At 50.6% G+C, this 9,752-nt stretch overlaps 1 long non-coding RNA gene across 2 annotated transcripts; it reads left to right on the top strand.

Annotated features, from left to right (window-relative positions):
• Positions 1-511: 511 nt before the first annotated feature.
• LOC129134158 (uncharacterized) lies at positions 512-7,436 on the top strand. Of its 2 annotated transcripts, none has more exons than XR_013181601.1 (11): positions 512-627; positions 711-791; positions 869-1,976; positions 2,054-2,205; positions 3,110-3,172; positions 3,249-3,290; positions 3,388-3,431; positions 3,533-3,576; positions 3,658-3,698; positions 3,780-4,265; positions 5,382-7,436. It is a non-coding gene; the product is annotated as an uncharacterized LOC129134158 (long non-coding RNA). The 2 variants fall into 2 exon arrangements; XR_013181602.1 differs by having other exon boundaries at positions 3,780-4,158.
• The last annotated feature ends 2,316 nt before the right edge of the window (positions 7,437-9,752 follow it).

Consider the following 9,752-nt stretch of genomic DNA (forward strand, 5'->3'; position numbering starts at 1 on the left):
GTTGCGTGCCCATTGTTTGTCACGTTCCGTCTGTCCCGTGTCACGGGTGTCCGCGCACATTTGTGCCGGAGCTGCTCTGCCCTGCCGCATAGCCTGGTGTAATAGGACAAGCCCTGGGGAGTTGAAAGTTGTAATGTGGACTGTACTTGGACTCTAGATGCTATTCCTAGGTTGACATAAGGTGTTTGTAGCTTTTGAGTTATCGTGCATGTGTTTGACATGTGTTCTAACTTTATTTCAGGTGCAGATGCATTGCATCCATGGCAGAGCCCCCCATCCCGGGTGAGGGGGTTCCCACAAGCAGGTCAGTCACCATTTGTCTGTGCAGGGGGAGTGTCAAGTGTGACCCTGTTACAGCGCTCTTCTTTGTCTTTATTTTTAGGAAGTATAGCTGGATCTCAGCAGTCAAGTTCGAGAGAGCAAGGTGAGCAGTGAGCAGTAGCCTTTCTTGTTGCTGCGGTCTGAATTCTAAGAGGGCAAGTCTAAGTCTCCATTCTCGTTTTTGTGCCTTAGGCAATCCACTCGGAGCATGCCAAGCTCCCATCCCTAACTGGCCGACGGACCGAATTTTCCACCCTGATGAGCCCCAACTTCCGGGTAGCAGTCAGGAGCCAACGAGGAGTTGCGGTGAGTCAGGGAAGTAGGGAGGAGTACTGAGCGTCCAGTCAGTTTTCAGCAATGCCACATCACCTCCTGTCCTCTTAACCCAGGTGTACCCAACGACGACGGCGTCGGCCTCCGAGCGTGCCCGAAGCGTGCGACCCGAGGAGCCGGGCCTTCTTAGGAGAAGGGTGAGTAGCAGACTTGTGGGGTTTTGGCCGACGGGCTGCCAAGATCACGCACTGATGTTTGGTTTTCTTTAATATAGCTGTCTAAGAGACAATGGCCCGGTGACAGCAGGACCTTCCCAGCCGGTGAGGCGGCCTTTCTTCGCACCTGACATGGACCGGCATCCCCAGATGTCTGAGAGATAAGTAGAGGGCCACGACCCACAGAGGGCATGAAAGCGAGGTGCTGGGTCGGGACTCCTGGGGTCGTGGAGGGGAGGTCTTGAGTTGGCTCTGGAGATGAGTAGCCAAGAAGTGACCCCTTAGGCCCTCTAAAAGCAAAGTCTCCCTTTGGATCACAGTACTGAGGTGCACAGGGCAGAGCAGTCCCGGTGTGTATTGTGTCACTTGTCTGTCGTGCATTATGTCTTGTTTGCGTGTCTCATGTCTTTTATCTTAGCCCTTTGAAGGGCCTATCAGAAACCTCGGCAGTATTCTTAGCAGCCACGATCTCCACGTTTCTTTGGCCCGGCACTCAGGCCATAAAACTTTTGACTCGGGAGCTCAGACAGGCATCAGAATTGCAACTCTTTGTAAGCATCCAGTCAGATGTCTTTTCAGGTCTTGTTCTGAGCTGTATGGACAGCTGCACCCTGCAAGGTTCTATTATGGTGGATTAGGACTTGTAAGAATGTGAGGGCAAGTAGAGGCTTCTGACCGTAGGGCTCCTGTGCATTCATCTTTGCAGTTCTTGGACTAAAACATTGAGTTAGCATCTTCCTTCTCCAGGGCACTCTGAGCCTTATCAGCTCACCATCGGTCTGTCTTACCTTGGTCATCTCATTTGGCATCTTCTCAGTCCTCGCAGTCATCCTTCTTGCCTAGAGATTTCTGTCCGTGTTGTGTGCCCATTGTTTGTCATGTCCCGTCTGTCCCGTGTCACGGGTGTCGGCACACACATTTGTGCCGGAGCTGCTCTGCCCTGCCGCATAGCCTGGTGTAATAGGAGAAGCCCCGGGGAGTTGAAAGTTGTAATGTGGACTGTACTTGGACTCTAGATGCTATTCCTAGGTTGACATAAGGTGTTTGTAGCTTTTGAGTTATCGTGCATGTGTTTGACATATGTTCTAACTTTCTTTCAGGTGCAGATGCATTATATCTCTGGCAGAGGGTTACAGTTAGGAGGTGCCAGGCCTTCTTAGGAGAAGGGTGAGTCGCAGACTTGTGTGGTTTTGGCCAAAGAGGTGCCAAGGTCAGGTGTTGACGTTTGGTTTCCTTTAATATAGCTGTCTAAGAGACAACAGCCCGGTGACAGCAGGAACTTCCCACCAACGTTTTCCCGCCCAGAAAGGCGGCCTTTCTTCGCACCTGACACGGACCGGCATCCCCAGATGTCCGAGAGATAAGTAGAGTGCCACGACCCACAGAGGGGATGAAAGTGAGGTGCTGGGTTGGCACTCCTGGGGTGGTGGGGGGGAGGGGGGAGGTTTTGAATTGGCTCTGGAGATGAGGGTAGCCAAGAAGTGACCCCTTAGGCCCCCTAAAAGCAAAGTCTCACTTTTGATCCCAGTGCTGAGGTGAGCAGGGCAGAGCAGTCCCGGTGTGTATTGTGTCACTTGTCTGTTGTGCATTATGTCTTTTTTAGCTGTCTCATGTCTTTTATCTTAGCCCTTTGAGGGGCCTACCAGAAACCTTGGCACCAGTCTTAGCATCTGTGCTCTCAGTGTTCCTTGGCCTGGCACCAATGCCATAGAACTTTCGACTTGGGAGCTCAGACAGGCATCAGACCCTCATCTCTTTTTATAAGCATCCAATCAGCTGTCTTTTCAGGTCTTGTTCTGAGCTGTATGGACAGCTATACCCCGCCAGGATCCATTATGGCGGACTAGGACTCGAAGGAACGTGAGGGCAGGTAGAGGCTTCTGGCTGTATGATTCTTGAGCATCCATCTTTGCAGTTCTTGGAATAAATCATTCAGTTAGCATCTTTTTTGTCCAGGTTTCTCTGAGCCTCATCAGCTCACCATCGGTCTCACCTCGGTCATCTCCTTTTGCATTCTCTCAGTCCTCGCAGCCATTTTCCTTGCCAGGAGATTTCTGTCCATGTCGCGTCCCCGTTGTTTGTCACGTCCCGTCCCGTGTCACGGGTGTGCGCACACATTTGTGCCGGAGCTGCTCTGCCCTGCCGCATAGCCCGGTGCCATAGGAGAAGTCCCGGGGACTTGAAGTTTGTAATGTGGGGTGTAGTTGGACTCTAGATGGGATTTGTAGATGGACACAAGATATCTGGAGCTCTTAAGTTATCCTGCAACAGTTTGACTCTTGTCCTAACTTTTTTTTCAGATTCAGATGGATTAAACGTGTGCCAGAGGGCCCCATCCCGGGTGAGGGGATTCCCCCGAGCAGGTGAGACAGTATTTGTTTCTGTAGAGGAAGCATAAATGGTGGCTGTTACAGCATTGTTCTTTGTCTTTCTTTTCAGGAAGTCAAGGCTGAGAGCAGCAGTCAAGGCCAAGTGGGTGAGGTGAGCATTGACTAGCGTACAGAAGCAATTGTTATTGTTGAGGTCTCAGTTTCTGGTGCAGCTTTAAGCATCTCTTTTTTTTTTTATTTTATTTTAGGTGGTCCGCTTGCAATCTATCCTAGCCGAGCATATCTGTGCCAGGTGGGTGCGAGCCTAAGGTATCGGTGTGGCATCCTTGTCAGATTTGGGAGGTTGTGTTTTCACAGTATCTCAGCATGCTTTTCTGCTTTGTTTCTTTGCAGGTGCTGTCGCTGCCCTAGGCACGCTAAGGAACGGAGGAGGGCAGGTGAGTCGGGGTTTAGGCAGGCTGACCCATAGGTGAGCGTTACACAGCAGCATGCTAAGTGTGTACCTTTTCTCTTTGCAGGTATCTTCTGGGCAGCCTCCGGAGTCAAATCAAGATTTGAGGTGAGCCGGGGCAGTGGTGCGGAGGAGTCCCGGGGATTACTGTTGTTGAGGGCAATAGTCACCTTTTCTGTTTTGTCTTAGGTACCCCGAGGAGGCTCTTAGCCAAAGCTTAGAAACGGCGACACCGAAGCACACGCGGAGAACATCTCAACGTCCACGTGCGACCGAGGATGGATTTTGTCCGCTCCTCTTCCAAAAGCTAAGTGTCGGGGCCAGCGGTCGGGAGAAGGGGAAAAACCTTTACTGTCACAGGGGGCAATTTGATGTCAGCTTAGCGGAGAGGTCTGTAGCGGGACAGGCTCTCTGGAAGTAAAGGGAGAGGGTTTCTCCTCAGCCTCGCCAGAGCCTTTGCCGGGCAGGGCAGTTCCAACCCATCTCCGCGTTCTCGGGAACTTTGCGTCGTCCGCCTTCCTCGACTCGACGTCGTCACGGATCTTTCCCCCGAGGAGCTCGCCTTCAGGTCTGGAGCTACAGCCACGGTCACCCGGCAGTTGGCTTCCTTCTCTAGGCTCGCTGAGCCTCTCGAGCATCCTCTTAACTGCTTTGGCACTAACTTCTTTTAACGAGGTACATTTCATCATCACGTGCCATTGTCATAGGGCTTTCTTTCCTTTGGCATCATTGGCCTCTGGCTCATCTTGTGCTACGAATCTTGGGTCCATAAGTTGAAAGCGCTAGGCAGTTTACTCTTGTCTCTGTGTTATGCCATCCGTGTCTATGTTGTGTCGTCCGTGTTATGTAGTCTGTGTCTATTCCGTGTCATAGGCCTTTGTTACATCTTGACGCTTTACAGGCACTATTTTGTGCCATATAGGCAGTATTTTACTCACATTCCTTCCCAGATATAGCGTTTTCTGGCATCTTTACATTTTTACCCTTTGAGACAGGAAGGATTACAAGATTTTCTCATCCATCTTCCTTCTCACTACCAGCTTTGGTAGTGCTTTTTTTTCCATGCCATTATCTTGGACTTCTAGAGGGAGCGTCTTACACCCTCCTCAAGTGACTGCAGTTGTTCTGTAGGTTCCATCTTCTCAAAGGGTATGGGGCCCAACAATTAATCTTCCACAGAGTTATCTCAAGTCTTGGCTTATATTGCGTGTACCTATGTCGGCTTATATTGTGTGTACCTATATTGCATGTACCTTTGTTGGCTTTTATTGTATGTGCCTGTATTGCGTGTACCTGTGTTGGCTTATATTGTATAGGCTTATATTGTATATACTTATATTGTGTGTACCTGTGTTGGCTTATATTCTATAGGCTTATATTGTATATCCTTATATTGTATATGCTTATATTGTGTGTACCTGTGTTGGCTTATATTCTATAGGCTTATATTGTATATCCTTATATTGTATATGCTTATATTGTGTGTACCTGTGTTGGCTTATATTCTATAGGCTTATATTGCGTGTACCTATGTTGGCTTATATTGTATATGCTTACACTGTATGTGCCCTTGCACTGTATGTGTTTGCTTATATTGTATGTACTTATATTATACCACTTATGATTGGAGCTGCCCTGCCCTGGCATGTAGTCATAGTTAGGTAGAACAGTTGTAAAAACTTTACTGTTCATCTGTCTTTTATGGGATTTTGGGTAGAAAACTTATTGGTCCAGAGTGGGGAAAATTCCTAGCTGTTGGCCACTCGTTGACCACTTCCTGTTGTCTCACAGGTCCTCGAGGCTACCGATTTCCCCAGAATCTACCATTCGACCTCAAGGAGTGGCAGCCAGAAGACGCATCGAAGCACGTTCTTCAGCATCTTGAGTAAGGGCCATAGCGAGCCCGTAAGCAGGAAGAGCGTGTGAGTGTGTGTGAGAGCACATGACTGTGTGTGTCTGTGTCTACTTGTCTCTGTGTGTGTGAGTACATGCTGACTAGTTTTAACCTTGTGTATGTGACTTTTGCTTTTCAGGTTTTGTAATTCATTTTTAAATTTAGAATAAAAAATCCCCAGCTGGGGGGTTTTTTTTTTTCCCCCCCCGGCTGGGTTTTTTTTTCCCGGGTCCCGGTTGGTCTGCGAGGCGACGTTCATTGCCAAAGTTTGGGCACAGACCATCCAGGGACCGGGGTTTTCGTCAGGCAGGAGGATTTTTTTGGAGGCTCCCGGGAACCGCGTTCCCGAGGAGCGGCGCGAATGCGTGCTGGGGGTTAGCAGAGCAGTTGAGGTGTGAGTCAGCGTGGGTTTGTGTGTAAGCTGACGGAAGTGTGTGTGTGTTGAAGGGTTCTAGGGTTGTAACCTTGTCTGACTTTTGCTTTTCAGGTTTTGTAATTCATTTTTAAATTTAGAATAAAAAATCCCCAGCCGGGGGGTTTTTTTTTTTTCCCCCCGGCTGGGTTTTTTTTTCCCGGGTCCCGGTCGGTCTGCGAGGCAACGTTCATCGCCAAAGTTTGGGCGCAGACCGTCCAGGGACCGGGGTTTTCGTCAGGCAGGAGGATTTTTTTGGAGGCTCCCGGGAACCGCGTTCCCGAGGAGCGGCGTGAATGCGTGCCGGGGGTTAGCAGAGCAGTTGAGGTGTGAGTCAGCGTGGGTTTGTGTGTAAGCTGACGGAAGTGTGTGTGTGTTGAAGGGTTCTAGGGTTGTAACCTTGTCTGACTTTTGCTTTTCAGGTTTTTCAACTAATTTTTAAATTTAGAATAAAAAATCCCCAGCCGGGGGGTTTTTTTTTTTTCCCCCCGGCTGGGTTTTTTTTTCCCGGGTCCCGGTCGGTCTGCGAGGCAACGTTCATCGCCAAAGTTTGGGCGCAGACCGTCCAGGGACCGGGGTTTTCGTCAGGCAGGAGGATTTTTTTGGAGGCTCCCGGGAACCGCGTTCCCGAGGAGCGGTGTGAATGCGTGCCGGGGGTTAGCAGAGCAGTTGAGGTGTGAGTCAGCGTGGGTTTGTGTGTAAGCTGACGGAAGTGTGTGTGTGTTGAAGGGTTCTAGGGTTGTAACCTTGTCTGACTTTTGCTTTTCAGGTTTTTCAACTAATTTTTAAATTTAGAATAAAAAATCCCCAGCCGGGGGGTTTTTTTTTTTTTTCCCCCCGGCTGGGTTTTTTTTTCCCGGGTCCCGGTCGGTCTGCGAGGCAACGTTCATCGCCAAAGTTTGGGCGCAGACCGTCCAGGGACCGGGGTTTTCGTCAGGCAGGAGGATTCTTTGGAGGCTTCCGGGAACCATGTTCCTGAGGACCAATGATTGCTGGGGAGTAATTTAGCAGTTGTGATTGCAGTGATGGTGAGTTTGTGTGTAAGCTGAAGGGGGTGTTAATGGGAGATGAGTGTTGTTTTTTGTGTGCTTTTGTTGTTTTGGGTTTCCTGTAACAATAAATCAACATCTAATGAAAATAGAAAAAGGTTATTGCTTTGTCTTAATATGGGTATTGCTCCGTATTGCATTTGCATTACCTGCTGCTCTGTATTGCTGCTCTGTATTGCTGCTCTGTATTGCTGCTCTGTATTGCTGCTCTGTATTGCTGCTCTGTATTGCATTTGCATTACCTGCTGCATTTTGCTGTGCTGCTCTGTATTGCATTTGCATTAACTGCTGCATTTTGCTGTATTGCTCTATATGTAAATTAGATTTTTACCAGTGTGTCTGTTCATTCTATCTGTGCTTGCATTTGTATACACTGTTTCCATGTATTTTGCTGATGTATACATAAAAGCATTCTTTTAATAAAGTTGAGTCACCCTTAATAAAGATACCCCCTGCCCTTCCTTCCCCCACCGTGGCTCCTGTCTTTTTTTGGTGTGGTTCTGTCATTTCTTTCCACTGTATTTCTTCCTTTTGCCCCTCACTTTACTGTTCTATTTCTAACTTAACTTCCATCTATCTCTAACCCCTTGTTTCTGTTTTCTTTATCACTGTCAATCTCAGTCTTCTTGCTTCTTTTTCTCTCTGTGTTCTCCTTTTCCTTGGTTTGTGTTTTTTTTGCTCTTAGTCTTTTCCTTTTTCACCCTACTCCTAAGTTTTCACTTTCACTCTAATCCTAACCACTTTCCTTTTCCTCAACTCCTGTCCTTCTTCAGTTCTCCCATCCTCCTTCTCCTGTCTCACTCTGTCTTCCTGTTTTATTTTCTTCTCTTTTTCTCTGTCTCCTCTCCTTCTGTCTTGTCTGTCTTCTCCCTATGTCTCTGTTCTCTCCTCCTCTCTTCTTTGTCCCTGTTCCCTCCTCTTCTCTCTCTGTCTTTTCTCCTCTCCCTCTATTTTTTCAACTCTTTGCTTCTCTCTCTCTCCTCTTTGCTTCTCTCTGTCTTTTCTCTCTCCTTTTCTCTCTTCTATTTGCTTCTCTGTCTTTTTTCTCTCTCCTCTTTGCTTCTCTCTGTCTTTTCTCTCTCCTTCTCTCTCCCCCTCATTTCTCTCCCCCTCATTTCTGTCTCTCTCCTGTCTCTCTCCTGTCTCTCTCTCTCTCTCTCTCTCTCTCTCTCTCTCTCTCTCTCTCTCTCCCTCTCTCTCTCTCCCTCTCTCTCTCTCCCTCTCTCCCTCTCCTTTCTTTGCTTCTCCCTCTCTCCCTCTCTCCTTCTCCTTCTAACTTTGTTTTCCTTTCTAGCTTTAGTTTAAAAAAGCAGCAGTACCAACTTTCAGGCTCCCTGGGAGTAAAAGAAAAAAATTAAAATAATTTAAAAAAACAAACCATTTACTCCCCGGGAGCCTGAAATTTCCTACTGCTGCACCGGACATATAGTTTTTCTTCTTTTTACTATATACAGTATATAGGGATCCGACCTGTCAGCAATCAGTAGTCCCCACCCACATACACACCCCTCCCATGCTGCCCCCACCCCTACATCCCACACACCCAACCCCCGTGGCCACCCCCCTCGCCAGACCCACCCCCTGCAATCCAGCACCCCACCCCATGCCATTTACATATACATAGTGCACACACAGCGCCCCCTGCTGCTTGCCGGCCGGCACTACATGCACAGCGCCACCTGCCGTCTGCATACCAGTACTACACTCACAGCGCCCCCTGCTGCGCACACCCCAGTACTGCATGTACAGCGCCCCCTGCCGTCTGCCGCGGAGTACTGCACCCGCGGCGCGCCCCCGATGACGTCACCGGCGCGACACGCCCCAGAAAGGACCCCAGTGCACAGGCGTCCCCCCCAATCACCCGATCGAAACGGCGCCCCCCACCCCGCGCCCCCCAGACCCCCGCGCGCGTCGCCGCCGCCCCCACGCGAACCGGAACGCCATTCCGACCCCACACGACCCGCGAAAACCGCGCAAAACCCCCCCAAAACCCCGAAAAAAACCCCGGTCCCGGCGGCCGCCATTTTGCCGCAAATGACGTCACCCGCCCCGCCGCCATCTTGCCTCTCGTACCACGTGACCCACCCTCGCGGCCTCCATCTTGCCCCCCCGCGGCCGCCATTTTGTTGCCGTAAATGACGTCACTCCGTACGGCCGCCATATTGCCGTAAATGACGTCAGCGGCCGCCATTTTGCCGTAAATGACGTCACAGAGCACTCGCCGCCATCTTGTCTCCCGGGTCACGTGATCCCTGGCGGCCGCCATCTTGCTGGCGTAAATGACGTCACCCCACATCACCCGCCCCGCCGCCATCTTGCCTCCCGTACCACGTGACCCCCCCCTCGCGGCCGCCATCTTGCCGCCCCGCACCACGTGACCCCCCGCGGCCGCCATTTTGCTGCCGTAAATGATGTCACCCCCTCGCGGCTGCCATATTGCCGTAAATGACGTCACCGCACACGGCCGCCATCTTGTCTCCCGGGTCACGTGATCCCCGGCCGCCGCCATCTTGGTCCCCGATCACGTGACCGCCACCATATTGATCCCCAGTCACATCACTCCATGGGCGCCGCCATGTTGTACGACACCACGTGACCGCATGGGCGCCGCCATCTTGATGACATCACAGGGTCCGCCATCTTGGGTCCCGGGTCACGTGACCGCCGCCATCTTGGCCCCCGATCACGTGACTCCATGGCCGCGGCCATATTGGATCCCGTACCACGTGACCCTCTGGGCGCCGCCATCTTGATGAGTAATCACGACGTCACGACGGCCGCCATCTTGGTCCCCGATCACGTGACCG

Source organism: Agelaius phoeniceus, chromosome 3 (assembly GCF_051311805.1).
Source record: "Agelaius phoeniceus isolate bAgePho1 chromosome 3, bAgePho1.hap1, whole genome shotgun sequence".
Taxonomy (NCBI): domain Eukaryota; kingdom Metazoa; phylum Chordata; class Aves; order Passeriformes; family Icteridae; genus Agelaius; species Agelaius phoeniceus.